A 16074-nucleotide genomic window follows, 5' to 3' on the forward strand; every position below is an offset into this window, starting at 1 on the left:
TATCAAGGTTTGAAGAAAATCAATGCCCATTTTGCAAGAGGTTACACCACCAGGTCCCTGTGTACCCTACAAGAACAACCACTGAGGACATTTTGGAGAAGAGGTGTACAAATGGAAGGGATTATATTGAACAACCAGCATGCACTTTGTATGCTGCATACATATTGAACTAAGAAACCTTGGAGTTGGAAAAAAAGCAGCTGAATACTGGTGCTAATTTACTAATAGGTCCCTTACAGCTAATGGAAGCAGAACAAGGCCCAAGTGTTTTAATAAATGTTACTCTTCCCAGTAAGAAAATAGCACTTTTCATCATTTTCTACAGTTCTTTCTTCCAGACATTTCTTCTAACCTTCTTTTGTGTTAATTCAGAAAAAGAAGAGGCACTATTAATATTAATCCAGAAGTGGCAAGTCCTTATGGAAACGAACATGAAGAGCAAAAAAACGATGCAACAAATGGATTACATCTGCCAAATAGATCACTTTGTCATCACAGCATTCCATTTCCTAATTTCAGGGCCTTTTAAAAATATAGCAAATTATTAATTATTATAGCTATATTGCTATATCTACATATGGGGTCAAATCCTAATGTTATCATCCATTGTTCATTTTATGATAACATGTTTGATATTGTTCTGAAAAAACAATGAATTGAAAGTCAGAGCAGCACAGTTCTTACTTTGAAAACAACCAACCTTCTTGGAAAAAATTTCTTCAAGGAGCATTGGCAATGCTTAAGTAAGCAGTAAATATAATATTTATATATTATAAGTGGTTTCCAAACCTAGATTATGTTGTAATCAGTGATTGTGAAAATATCAAGAGTTCTGTTATGTATCCACAGCAACAATATTAACTGTAAAACATGTCAACGATGCAAAGAAATATCCCTTTTTTACTTATCAGAAAGTATATTCTCATTGAAATGAAGACACATCATGACACAAAGTGTGTGTACACCAACAGTATTTCACATAGTGATAATATTTTGGTTTCTATAAGGGAAGAAAGAATAATTTCACTATTATGAATTACTTCCATGGCAGATGCTGCTTCTTGGTAATTTTATGAGCTTCTGTGTTTTCTCTATTTATGTAGCTATAGGATTTTCTAAAGTTTTGGTGGTTTAGCAGCCTCCTGAAGGATTTCTGAGATTTGTGAGCATACTACAATTGACCTGCATATTAGAAACTGCCAAAGAACTGTATACTCTATGCACATAGCAGTGCTTGGATCTATGCATCACTTACAATTCAGGTGTTAATGAAACAGTTTCATCCACACATCCAAATAAGATTGTGAAGTAATCCAAATAAGTCAGTGAACCACCTACTTTAACTACCAGGGGAGCAGTCTATGGGTGAAATACTTATAAAAGCTTTTGATCTATCCTTCCTAGTACATTCTATGAGCATAAAGCAAAGTAAATGTCACATTTTGTCCCTTGTGACTGCAAAATGCTTCTAAAGATAGGAATTCTTATAGTATATCACATGCATTTAACATTATAAAATTGTATTTTATTCTTTCAGATGTGATAAACCTGTATTAAAACCATATCCCTGCAAAAGACATTCTGAATTTGGTGTGATAGAACCTGATTGTAGATGACAGGAGACATTTTATTTGCTTATTTATTTTGTTTTATAATTTGTATGTCATTTACAGTCCAAACTAAAATAACAAATCTATATTTCACCCAATTTCAGTTCAAATACCTAGAAGATTTGATTTTAAACACATCATATTTTCTCACTCCATTGAGGCATTGCCAAATACTGCATCTTGACTGGACTTCCAGAAAGCCCTCTGGTCCTCCCCCATGCCCCAAAGCAGGAGCAAGCTATACCCTGTGTCATTCCTGACAGATATTTGTCTCTTACTCTTAAAAACCCCAAGTGACAGTGACTCTACAGCACCCCCAGGCTCTTTGTTCTCATGTTATTCTACATTTGCCTGTGGAATTTTTCCTAAATGTCTAATCCATGTGTCCCCTACCACAGTTTAAAACCATTATTTCTTATTTTACCCTCTTTGGAGATAGAGAATAGCTTAATAACTCTGTTTTCCCCTACAATTGTCCTTTAGATATCCGAAGTTAGTTATAATACTCCTCTGCTGTCTTCATGGTCTCCTCAGGAAAGGCATAGTTATTTAACATCATTGCAAAATGAGGAAGAAATATTTTCTGATAATATTTATGTAATTATTGTCAAGGGAATAGTCTTTCTACTCAATCAGTTCTCAGTGGTATTTGCAATGGGATTATGTTAGGAGAAATGATAAAAATGTTTATTTTTTGTAATTCTGCAGGGATAAATAAAATTGTCTAATGGGAACAATTTCAAGAGGGGGGACCCTTTAATTAATTTTTTGGGCTGCAGCTGGCTGAGAGTTTCTCTTCCAGTTAAACAGTAGTCTTTGTGTTACCACAGCTGCTGCTTGTTTAACAGAATGGGAAGGGGTCAAAACAAAACATAAGGGCAGTGTTTTACATGCAAGTGTGTGGGGCATGTGCATGTATATGTGTATGAGTAGCAAGGAATGTTCTGGAAATGCTTCTGAAAATGTTTACAGCCCTGTGTGTACAGCCATGTCAGGTCCTTGTGTCACTGGGAAAGGACAGTATCTACAAGGACAATATTTGCTTCTACTGATTATTTGGAACCTGAAATGACTCCTCTACTTCCTCGTAGTCAAATTTCTACTCATTTTGGCTTACCTGGGAATCTTTCAGCTTCCTCTTGGGATCTAAGGCCTTTCTTCTAGGATAGCACTGTCAGCAGTAACCTTCAGAACTTGCACAAATTTGCCCCCACTCTGTGCTGCCATCACAGAACTCTCTTTGTCCCACCATGTTACAGCTTTGACTACAATGCAGCACTCCAAGGTGAAGCCAGAAGAAATTTTGTATGAAAATTTTCTTACTTTTCCTCCCACTGTATTTTTTCAGGAGGAGTCTGTTATGGTCACATCACATGTGTCTCCCTGATGTTGGGTGTGGGATGTCAAAAGACCTCTTTCTCCTGAGGATAGAGACTTGCATGAAGCATCTGTGAGTTCATTTTGTCTGCAAATATCAAGTCTATGCTTAACTTTTATGCTTATATTTCCAAGATGTTTTCGAAGATCCTCTCAAGTCCTCTCTTGATATTTATGTTTTTGAGCTCATTTTTCACATTTCTTGAAATATAGAGTGAGTTAAAGAGCCAACTTCTCTGCAAGTTGAGTCAATGAGTCATAACATCTTTACCTTATTAATCTATAATTGTTATTACTTAATGGTCTTGAAAGTAGTAAAATAAAATGGTAATAAAGTAAACAGCATACAGAGATTAAACTCAGATGCTCAATAAAGGCTTTTAGGAACTTTACATTACAGATTATAATGATTAGTATAATTCTTTCTGACATACAAGTGCCATAGCAGCATTTGGCATTTAAAGCAAGTTTTAGAAGAAATGTGAGACACTGGAACAGGTTGCCCAGAGAAACTGTGGATGCCCCATACCTGGACATGTGCAAGTCCAGGCTCAATGGGGCTCTGAGCAGCCTGGCCTAGTGGAAGATTCCCTGTCCATGGCAGGGGGGTTGGTACTATTTGATCTCTATGGTCCCTTCCAACCCAAACCATTCCATGATTCTCATGTATTAACTTCTAAACTCAGCAAGCTTTTTGCATTTGGCCATTTTTTCTCATGGGAAGTCGTTGCAGCATTGAAGGCACCATTTAATGGCCACCTGAGTGAAACAAAGCATTGAACAGTACGATGATGTATTTTCTTAATTCTCAGTTTGCTGCATTAGTTAGTTGTTTTAAAGCCACTTTCCATTGAGAGCTCTGTGTTGGTGGATGTGTCCCAGGGCAGTGTGCAACCCAGGAAGCATTGCATTTGAAGAATATGGCATGGTTCTTCGAGACCATCCCATTGTCTTAATGTAAATATACCATGTAAAATTATTTTCACACACTTTTCACCTATTGCTCAGAATGCAAGTGGTTATGGAAACTAGATTTCCATAAAGTCCCTGGTAACTGCTTTTGACTGTGTTGGTTTCTTTAAGAGTATCAAATAGTATCCTAACAAGATTTTATGGCTAATCTTGCATGGTAATTATGAAATTTATTTACCTCACTACAATACGTTTGAAATTGTATTTAAAGATTCATGTGGTGTTTATTCAGTTCCAGTAACAATTTTGTTTTCCACACAGCAGCAAGTCATGCTCATAAAAATCAGACTCATTTTAAAGTATTGCCAGTGCACCAAATAAAATTTATGAACTTGGAAGTGTGTTTATAGTCTGAATGTTTCTTTTTTCTCTTAATGTAACCAAATGAAAAACCTTTTCACTAATTTATGTCTGTAGTGCTCTGTTTAAAAAATATCCTAAAGAAGACAAAGACCATCCTCGAGCCTCATCTCCTTTGTTAAGGACCAAAAGAAATAATAGTTTATCACCAGATTTTTATTTGGTTATCTTTGTAAGAGGCAAATATTTGAAATAGGAAAGTCAAAGTTTTAGCGCTCCTATTTGCCTATTAGCCTGGCATTAGTCAAGACCTAGCATTTGTATCCTCATTAGCAGCCAGTGTATTTTTATGTCAGAAGAAATGTCATATTTTATGGCAGCAGCCTAAGAAAAGCAATTAGTTCACTACTCCACACTAAAATTGAAGGTCATTGCTATCAGATTTTGAAATTCATTTGAGATTAGCTGAAGTTCAGACATATATCTGAAACAGAATAGTAAAAGTAAACTGCTGCACTGGTCTATAAAGTCCCAGGACTCAGAACTTGATCTTTTTTGGTCTTTTGATACGGTTGTTTGGATACTGAAGTAGAAAACTAAAGAGTGAGTGGAGTATACAGAAGACAGCTTCTTTCTGCCCTAAGGAATAAAATGAAGAAATAACTGCACATACATAAGTTTTATTTTTCTTGAATGTAGAGGTCTAAATTGATAATTTAGAGGTCTAAATTATCAAACAGAAAGAAAAAGGAAAGAAGCATAATGTAATATTTAGCTATGCTGTTAACTGACTTGAAGTATCTCAGTTCCAAATTCCCTTGGAATAAAGCAGTTTATAGAATCCATGGGTCAAATATCTGAGAGTGTATCCAGAACTTTTCTGTACTGTCATGTACATATTTGGTACTTATATATATATTGCCTGTTAACCAGCCAGAAAAAGATTTTTTTTCCTGTGATGAGCCTCACCATTGTTGCACAATGAGAATCATATTTGATTAAAATATCTTTTTTGAAGCATGCAGCATCTGTTACTTCTGCTCTCTGTTTCAAAATTCCCATGGAGTCTGCTGTAATTGTGCATTAGACCTCCCAAAGCTACATTTAATGTAAAATAGCTCCATTAAATATCACTCATCTATTGGAAATGAATCTAATATACAGTCCATGTGCAATGCATGGCTGATTGTAAAGTAATAACTCCTTCCATGCACAACAATAAGCCTTATCATAATTAGTTTCTTTATATAATACACTGAATTTAACATCATATTATACTCATGCAACTCATGTCCCTGTTAGCAGTAAAAAAACCCAAAAACCCAAACCTGAATTCATGTAGATAACTGCTCACTGTAAAGGGCAGATGCCTGGAAATGAGAAGAGCCAGACTTTATTTCAAGTCAGCCTCTGAATTTTTCATGGTCTAAGGCTCATCCTTAATGTCTATGCCATCATTTTACAATATGTAAATGAGGGATAATGATGTCTGATGACTTTGTGAAAATGTTTTGTGTTTTTATTTGACTGGAAATATTATTGCTGCTGTTCTTCAAGGAGTAACCTTATCCCTTGGGACTGTGGAGGAGTTTCAAAGAACGTCAGGCATGGGAATTGAAAGCACAAATTGCCCTTTTCTATGCCCACAAAAGGCATAGGTCAATGGGATACAGATATTTCCACACAAAGATCTGTAAATGAAGAGGATGTTACAGGATTTTGAATGCTTGATCATTTCTAGGGGATTTTACTTGGCTCCTGACCTCAAGTGAGCTTCATTGACCTCAAGTGAGCTACAACTTACTATAAATAATAAATACCATCCCCTGTGCAAGGATCTTATTAAAAAAAATACAAATATCCAGACTGCTTGTTCCACCCCTCTAAGAAACAAACCCAAAACTATTAAAAATAGAATAATGAAATTTCAAATATCATGTTATGAAAGTTTAAATGAAGTTGGAAGCAACTCAGCAGCATACCTCAACACTGGACCTGCAGTATCATATCTGGGACATGGAGAATCTGAGCAAAATTAGTTCCTACTAACACTGGTGGTTTTTAAACTTCTTTCCATTTACCTTTCTACTTATATCTACAAAAGGTGAAAGGAAATAAAGAGCTATGCCTGAAAATTACATTTCTTCTTACTCATCACTAGGCTTCTATCCAGTACATGTCTACACAATTCTAGAGAAATCAAGGCAGTGAAATGCAGTGACATAAGAGGTGATGGAGCATCTTTATGGCACATGTATGAGACTTAATAATGAAACTATGAGCCAACTACAAACATTCCCCAAAAGTCTTTATTTATCTAAAAAAATTATTTTAAGTTTATCTGATACTGGACCTGCCAAGGGAATGTTGGTTGGTCATCCTTAAGAGTTTAATTTTGTTCTTTCACTTGTAATTTTTAAGATGCTGCCTAACAATATGTTTATCCAGAGGAGAAAATATTTGATGGTTATATCTAATAAATAATATGGACAGTAAATACTGTGTAAAGTGTAAGATATTTTAGTTAAGCAAAAGGATAGACTTCCCAAGAACCATACAAGACAATTAATAACAACAAAAAAAAATTACCAATTCTGTAGATATGAGTATATTTGATTTTTATTTTCTGCTCAGAAATTGTACGCGTACATAGACTGCCAGCCAGGACCATGGGGCAATTAATTCCAAATATTAGCAATTCAAATAAAGCAGGGGTTTTGTTTACTATTTTTAGGCTTCCAGATTCCCTGAGAAAATTGTAGAATTTCCTATCCTACCAGCTATGTATAACAATACTGCATGGGAAAGAATAAAGTCTTTTATTTCTTTCACTCTGCGTTAAGGTTTTCCCACTATTTTGTGAAACATCTGCATTAGTGGCATTAAAAATATACTTTTATAAAATTGTCTGTTTTTTCTGCTTCCACATTCTTAATATTATCAAAAGCAAGGAAATCATAGAAAATATCTTTAGCCTTAAGGCCATAGAACTGATAAAACCAACTTGTATCAAAACCTTTGAGACTGTTCTCAGCGTACTCTGTTTAGAGCACTGTATCCGGAAGGATCTGTGTATCCCTGAGTGACAGTCCTTGTCACAACAAGGTTACAGCAGATAACTGGCTGCAATTCTCATTTGCAGTGAGTAAGAGAGGGAAGATTAGTCATTCTGACTTTTTCCATCCATCTTTACAGAAGGTGCTAATAGCAAGAAGGGCTATCAAGAACATACAAAACCCACACACATTATTGCAGCTGCACAAATTAATATCAGTAACAAATTCCCTTGCATTTCCACCATGAGATAATCAGTCTCAATAAAAATAATCTTCATGTAGCTACATTGTAGGAAAGGTCATTTTTTCAATAGTTAATTGAAATTTAATTCTTAATTGTGATAAGAATATTTTGTAAGTCATTTAATGGAAAACAAGCTGGTTGTGAGTGGGGGAATTAATGGAGCTGCATTTGCAACAGATTTTGACCTGTCACTTTCCTCTCATTTAAAGGAAATAAATATCTCAGGTCACCTTCTGGTGCCTGTTGTCTCCTTTCCTAAACTTCATCCCAGGATCCTGTGCTTCGTCTCCTATTCCTTATTTATCTTTCTCTGAGCTGTGCTGAGATTGGGTTAGAATTATTCACAGTGTGTAGGCATGAGGTTCTTAATCAGCTGGCTGATATCTGAATGAAAAGGACTTTTTTTTTTATTTCCTGTCTCTCAGGACATCAGGAACAGAATTCAGATGAGACCTCATCCCCTTCGTCAGGTTTGACTGAAATTGGCTAATATATATAAAAAATATTATGGAAGGACTGACATACAATCACAAACAGTGAAACAGAATTCGCATTATCCCCTTTCCCACCCCAAACCAAGAAAATGAATGTCAATCACAGAACTCCTCTCTGTGTATGCTCAGGAGGTGTTTTACAGGAGGTGGAGGGTATGAACTTCTTTATGGGAGATTTTACCCTCACAGCTTTGAAGCAACTCTAGTAGAAAATCTTTCACATTTAACTTTTGCTGTAAAAATCAAATTTTTTAATTTCAAGGCACTAGTTTCCAAATAGGTTATTTTGGAGGGGTTTTTGTGGGAAGCTTAAATGGTGACTGTATACAATGTTAAAGTAGCAACTATAAAAACATGTGTGGTATTCTTCACTTCCAAAGATGATACAGAACTTTACAAGTTCTGATAATTTTATGCAAACAAGTCTCCTACCCCTTTCAAACTGCCATGGTAGTTCTCCAACATAACTGCTTAAAATAGGTGTAATGGCAACTTTACCAGCTGTACCTAGGTTTTCTCAACGCCCATTTTGCAGCTGTCACTAACTTGTGTCAGTCTTGTTTTCATCAGTAATGTACCAAAGCAAAGTTTTCAGGGAATGGCTTGTAGAGTAAATCAAACAATGCTTATTTTCTTTTTATCTATCGGATGCTAAAAAACTTTCTCATTAACCTAGAAAGAGTAATGCAATCTAAAAATCAATCAATGTTTTCATGCATCTTTATATTGAGCAGATGCATTGTACTCTCAGCAATCAAGACTTCTGTGGAATTAATTTATTGAACTGTCTACAAATCAACAAATTTTTCTGTCTCATGGCCTGTGAAAACATAAAAGTGTCCAATTTCACTACAGGAAGGAAATTGAGGTGCTGGAGTGTGTCCAGCAGAGGGCAATGCAGCTGGTGAAGCCTTAGGAGAAGCGGCTGAGGGAGCTTGGGGGTGTTTAGATTTTTCCTGAAGTATGGAACATTAGGAAGCCCAGGAAGGCAGAAAGGCAGGTCCCATGCTGGCTCATGTCATCCCCAGTAGTTAGAAGATCCTTATGTCATGTCTAAGTTAATGCTAAGGTTTACCCACATACTCACAGATCAGGTCATGAAACTCTTCTCCAGAATTGACTTGAATTATTTTTCCCATCTGATGCTTCAAATGACAAAACATTGAAATCTAATCCTTTGAAAAGGTTAATTTGAACAAAACCATAGAGCTTTAGATAGGGATGGATGGGGTTTTTTTCCCCGTGCAATTACAGTGCAAATAAGATGCAGAACTCTTCCAAGTTACCTGTGAGAACGTCTTCTTTGGGCTGCTAACAAGCTGAGAATAACTTTGGAGACAGCAAAGGGCAAACTGAAACCACAGGCTATGCTGAGAAATTATTTTAGTTAACATGTCTTGTTACATGGTGTGTGCTGTCAGAGACACTGATGCATAAAGTGTCAGTTTTGAGACACTTGGGAGGTGCAGATGAATCGGAACATTTCACGAAGGCCATAAATCATATTTTTCATCATATTTTGCTTATGTATTTTATTATCTAGATATACCCATCCATAGCAGTGTAAGGTAAATTAAAAAAATTCAATTTTATGCCAAAATAGCCATCCGTAGCTATCCACTGGTGAATCCATATTAGTAACTGTAAAAACATTGGAAGAGTAATTGTGTGCAGAACTTTTGATATTTGAAAGGATGGATATGCACAATTTAACTGCCTACATGGCACAAGAGGCATTCTGCTTCAAATAAATCATAAAAATAGTAATAAGATTTGTATAGTGTGCATTGCTTTGCACTGAAAAATATTGAAGATAATAGGACTATTGATATGTCTTGTATATGTGTCTAAGGGACAGAGTTTTTCAAATTAATTCATCAGAGTCCCATGCAGAGTAGTAATTCTTAAAAAATATTAAGAAAGGTACTTAGATCATGACCAAATTAGTCTGAAATTCAAGAAAGAGTACTGCCTCTTTGGGGGGTAGCAAACACCATATTAACCAAAACTAGGCAAATTCACTACGGTGGGTGTAGCAGAAAATATAGGCGATAATGAGAATCCTGTTAGAGAACTGGTTAAACCTCCCCAGCTCTCTGACTCAGCCAGGCAGCAATTAGGACGTGTAGCAAAGAGGATATGTAAATTGTGCACTCATGTCTGCTGAAGTGGTAATCATATTCCAGCTGGGTACAGATGAAGTGCAGAGTCATGTTTCAAGTTCCAAGGGAAAAAAAAATAGTTTAAAGCTCTTCCTTAGTTTCCTTTTAGCATTTCCTTTTGTCACAGCTTTCTGCTAGTCTTGTATATCTCATTCTTCGTTGGTCCATACATTATATATGAAGCCTGGTGTTTACCAGGAGGCTTTGGATTCCAGAGGGCAATGGTGCCTAAATGTGAAGTGAATGCCTTTGGCTGCTTTTTCAATGGTGCACTCTCTCGAGGACTCCGTCAAGATAAAACATGAGTGTAACTCCCGACTCCACTGGGCTGTGGGAAATTTACTCCAAAGGACGTACATTCTCCAAAGAATTCAGCCCAAAAACATGGCAAGAATTATTTCAATTTCAGCAGCAGCCACTAAGAAATATTTCATTGGCATATCTGTAAAAAATTCTCATAGATTTGGGCTTAGGATGCATTTGACTATTAGAATAGGTTGGCATATTTTTTCCATGTGGTATTCAACTCAGATAAATGCTATGTTTTCCATTAACTTGGATCAATGAAATATCTGTTTTGAGCAACAGCATACTGGAGATGAAGTCATTCGCCTGGCAGGTGGCCAATCTTTATAAAAGAAGACCTTTTATCTTTCTACATTTTAACTGGTGGGTGCTGTTGCAACATTTTGTGTGAACAGCCTACATATTACTTTCCCCCTTGGTTCTGGGAAGTGTCTAATAATGAAGCCTACATGAGGTCTGTCTCATAATTATAGCTGTCACCACAGTTTTCCCTATTCCCTGGATATTTTAGATCATAATCTGCAAAGCTATAAGTATCTTAAAGGCTCAAAGCTACCGAAGAAAAAGCACTTAGCACCTACCAAATACCAAGGTTTTGAAGAAAAAGGCCTTCATCTCTGGCTAAAGGCAACAAAATAATTGAAACACAGAAGAACACAACATCAGATTTCTGTGGTTGAGCACTAACAAAATTGTGACAAACAGCCAATACCTCCAGTTAAAAGTAATTTTTAAAAAATCATACACCTTAAAAAACAAAACTCATTTATGTAGAAGTCTTGGAAATTTTGACTCAGAAATTTGACTCAGATATTTTATAAATTCTTAGTATAAATAGAGTTATGTTCCAGATTAAAATAGCTTGTCAATAATTATTACTATTAACTATTTTATGTTGTCAGTTAGATAAACATATAGCAAATAAAAATTAAAGACATCTTCCCTAGATATTAGTCCCGACTGACAACTGAAATGTTGATAGATACAAGAGATTGGAAGAGTTTTCTATGGTGCAACTTGGTTTTTTTAGTGGGCATGATATTCTTGTTTAGTACATATTTATATCAAATTATAAACATAAGTTTAGACAAGTTTCAGTGAAGCATTGCTAGCCCTACCATTTCCATATGAATCTGGGCCAAAATGTTTAGGTATTGATAGATAAGGAAAGTTATGTGCTTAGAATAGACACTGCAATAAATCTGTTAAAACACCCTGTGGTCATTTAATTAATGATCCAGTATCTAGGAATAGCTTGAGCAGCCTATGATTAAAAGGGGAAAGGGAAGTGAGATTGATAATAAAATACAATAACATTCAACAGCTTCTACTTGTATTCTCTGAAGGCAATGACAAAGCTTACAGCTTGTGTATAGGGTTAGTTTTTTTTAAGTCATACAAAACAACAGAAATGTTCTTCAGATATTTTAGTAATTGTCAACTCTCTTGTAAGGTAAACATAATTTTCCCATTTTTAAGGCATGCTGGATTCCTTTAAATATTATAATTGTAAGGTTATGAATTACTCTTTTTAAGCATTGCTGAAAGTATTTTAAAACTGTAGTCAGGCCAGACACATCATTTAATATGATGCTCCTTTCTGATTTTTGTGGGTTTTTTAAGAAAGCATATTGTGATTTGAGTATACAAATCTTTAAATATATGTAAAAATTATAGACAGGGAAGATTTGTATATTTTAACTCAATACTGTGTTAGCAGTGTTGATTTGAAAAGCAGGTTTCAGGGACTACCTGAAAGCTCCAAATGTTTTAATGAAAAATGATCATATTGGATTTGCATTTTTCTTGGTGTGTGTGTATTGAATGAGAAATATTACCAGCATAAGAAAGATCAATTGATGTGCACACGTTTTATTACTAACAGGAAAATATTGACGTAGTTATTTATACTTGGGATAATAAAATAGATTTGATGAAGAAACCAAGGCAAGTTGTGACTTGGGATTTGTGTTAGTTACATTATGCAATTCATTCCCAGAATTTATTTATAAAAACAATGAAAAAAGGAAGGAAATACAAGCTGAATAGACATACTTAAGATTATTGTGGAGCAAAAGCACAAATATAGCAGTCACTTCTGTCTATGGTTATTTATGAACAAACTATCACTATTGTTTTACAGTGTCTTTGAACAAATCATGCTTTCATTCTCTCCTGTTCTCTTTGCTGAATTTAAAATAATTCTATTTTATATAAGCTAAAACAAAAATGTTTTAAATAATGTAAGTAATAAAGATCATTCAGGGGTTACCTGAAAAAAAAATAGATAAACTCTTACTTCCATTGTAGGAAGAACCCTAATAAGAGGTATTGCTATTCATTCTTCATTACTGTGCCACCAAATTTGCACTGCAAACTTTGTAAAAAATACTTTCATCTGTAATATGCTTACCAATGTTTGAATTGGGATTTTTACTGCACTTTCCTTGTCTAACACTACTAGAGGAGGTATTTCGTATTCTGTTTCACTTTGTCACTAGGCTTCCACTAATGAAAAGTAGACTTCCTGAAGTACAGCACTTAAGAAGCATGTTGAAAAAATCTTCCTGGTTTTGTAGAAGATGTAAAAGAGATGCCTAATTTCTTACTTCTTTGAAGATAAAGTGTTATTCTTCACAAGCAAACAGATAAAGTAATTTACTTGTCTAAAATGCATGAAAATATTAACTATTGCTTTACTATTTACCTGAGGAAGCACATGACAGAGCACCCCTGAAAAAGGAGGTAGTGTTGTGACATCGCGGCGAGAGGGAAGACTCACAGCACTCTCAATATGAGATATAAAGTAAGCTCCATTTTATTTCACCAAATGAGAAACTTATATACTGTTACAGAAGTTACTATTCATAGCTAGACACACACCTGCAGTCTGTTCTCACACACTCAGGGATCCTCCTGTTAACTCCCTTATTCTTTTCTCATAACACTTCTGACTCCCTAATCTTTCTCATGACATTCTTCCCACAGAACATTCTCAGGTAAACAAGCCACTGTAGCTCGTTGGAATTTTACTGAGGCCTGAGAATACTGACGCCCTGCTCAGGTTTATTCAGTTAGCATAAATTTTGCTGGAAAACTGCGTTTTCCAACAGTGTTGCAGGGTAGCTTCAGCTGCAGGGGCTCTTTTGGTTTTAAGCCAACAGTTTTTGGAAAAATGTTCTTCAAATTTCCGGGAAAAATCAGCATAGATCACATTGAACTGTAATGTATGCTATATACAAAAAATAATATCAAGGACTAAGAGGGCATTGACATTTTATCTTTCAGATCAAAGCCATGAACTTGACAGAAGTGGTTTGCAAGGTGTTGTGTTTTCCCAGATTTTAGAGAAGAGATGTGTGTGGCATTAAGCATCCATATTTGACAACCTTTACGGCTAAAGGAGTAAATGTGCATGAAAAAGGAACCACCTTTTTCCATCTCCTCCCACTTAGGCGCAGATCTCCAGTTTGATACACAGTAGGAGACGAGAAAGGTGGCAGCTGCAATGTAGCTACTTGCGCAGCTGGATTCTGTGGAAACCTCTTCACAGCTGCCAGTCCTGTCTTTCTTTATTAACAACTACTTTTGTCTGAAAATACCTTTTCTTTTTTTTTTCTTTTTCTGTTTGTTTTTTTGTTTTGCTTTGGTTTTGTTGTTGATAGGGAGGCAAGCGGAGCCTTAAAAACAGGAAAGGGTGAGAAGACAGCAAAAGGTTAGGAATCTGCTCTTTGAACACTGTCCAGCCCAGCTCAATCCTTTAACAGAAGGACTGATGTGGGATGACAGAAACAGGCTGCAGGCAGCCTAGACCTGGATAAGGTACAGCTGTGCCCCTAAACAAGCGAGATCAACAACCTTGTAGGAGAGAGAAGCAAAAAATGCTGACATGTATGACTAATTAGAAAAGACACATGTGGATAGTTTGCTAACTAATTGTAATGTAATAAAGAACACCTGTTATGCATGTGCAGAAAGGGTGAAAAGAGTGTACCTGGGACCAATAGATGGTCAATTCCTGCTGCTGTCTGGAGTGTCAGCCTTGAGTCCACTCTCAGGCTGGGGAGGCCCACCAAGTATACTGAAGTATCTGTGTTTTGACATGAATTTGCATCTAAGACAAATTATGAGAAGAAAGGATCCAGAAATTTAAGTTGAGGCATGGCTAAGACATCCTCAGGAAGGCATTTCTGAGAGGCACAAATAAAAGCAGGCAACCTCAGTGGTGATGGCAGCTTGGAACTGCAGTGGACCATTTCAAACTATTACTACCTGGCGCTTTTGGCAAAACTGTTGTTTAACCTTGTAAGCACAGAAGTGCAAATACATGAACAAGAAAATAGCGTGGGGGTATGTGTGTGTCTCAGGATGTGGTGAGAAGATTTGCTGCTATTAGCAGTCAAAAGACTCCACTTAACTTTTAATCTGTCTGAGCAGCAGTAAAGAAGCCACATTTGGCAAAGATGTGTGATAAAGTGTTTTTTTCTTAAACTGGAAAGATTAGTGGTGCTGCAGTGAGGGATCAAAGGGCTTTTCTCTCCCATTACTTTAATACAGGAGAAATATGTCAAAAATACATCAAAAAGGAGCGTGGCTGGTAGAAAATGAAAAACAATCTCAAAGTGAACCACTCAAGAGCCACAACAGTGTATTAATCTTTGTCAACACCCAGAGAGGTTCCAGCTATCATCACTCATAGAAAGGTGTTTCTACCTTCCCAGATTAGAGATTATTTTAAAGAAAAAACAAAAGTAGGTGAATCCAGAGCAGCAATTTTTTGTAGCCAGTTTAGTGTAGTTAAATGTGCACAGTTGTTGTGAACGCTGCAGAATACCTCATATGAAATAACATATCTTTTCAGATTTTTGAAATGGCAGTTAAATGTAAGTTAAGGTATGTTCTTTTATCAAGTCCTAGTAAAGGAACACAATTTTTATTATCTTATTTTTTATACATTTAACTCTCTCTAGATTGCAAAATACATGCTAATAATTTAGTTAGTGCAGAGTAGAAAAAACCTCACAGAAATCAAGAAAATCAGAATGCCAGTCTTTCACTTTCTTAATATTAAGTTATTAACCATAACCAGTACACACTAATCAGTGTTTAGAGAAGCCCAAACACTACAGTTCTGAATTGGCTTTAGCCTGTTGTCATAAAAAAAGGCAATAAAGTGTACTCTTGCAAAAATAAAAAGGCAGAAATAGGTCTTAAATTTCTGTGATTGACTGTAAATTTCCCTAAAACTTGCACTGACATCTCATAAAAGTTTCACAAAATTTCTTTTGAGCTATGCGGTATCTTATGATGTACTAGGGCTTATTGCTTTATTTGAGATAACTAGTCAGGTCAACTTTAGAACAGTTTATCTAAAAAGGATGTGCTTAATTAAATTCTTTTTCAAGTCAAACTTCAGTGTAACATTTCTTGATTACAACTGAACCTGTTTCAGGAGTGTAGGCAAAGCCAGATTTGAGTGGACAGATTTACTTGCTTGCTTTAGGAAGAAGATTGCTAGTCAAACCTAACCTTAAAACAATTGCCATTTCTGGT

Source organism: Lichenostomus cassidix, chromosome 4 (assembly GCF_008360975.1).
Source record: "Lichenostomus cassidix isolate B80296 chromosome 4, HeHo_3.0, whole genome shotgun sequence".
Taxonomy (NCBI): domain Eukaryota; kingdom Metazoa; phylum Chordata; class Aves; order Passeriformes; family Meliphagidae; genus Lichenostomus; species Lichenostomus cassidix.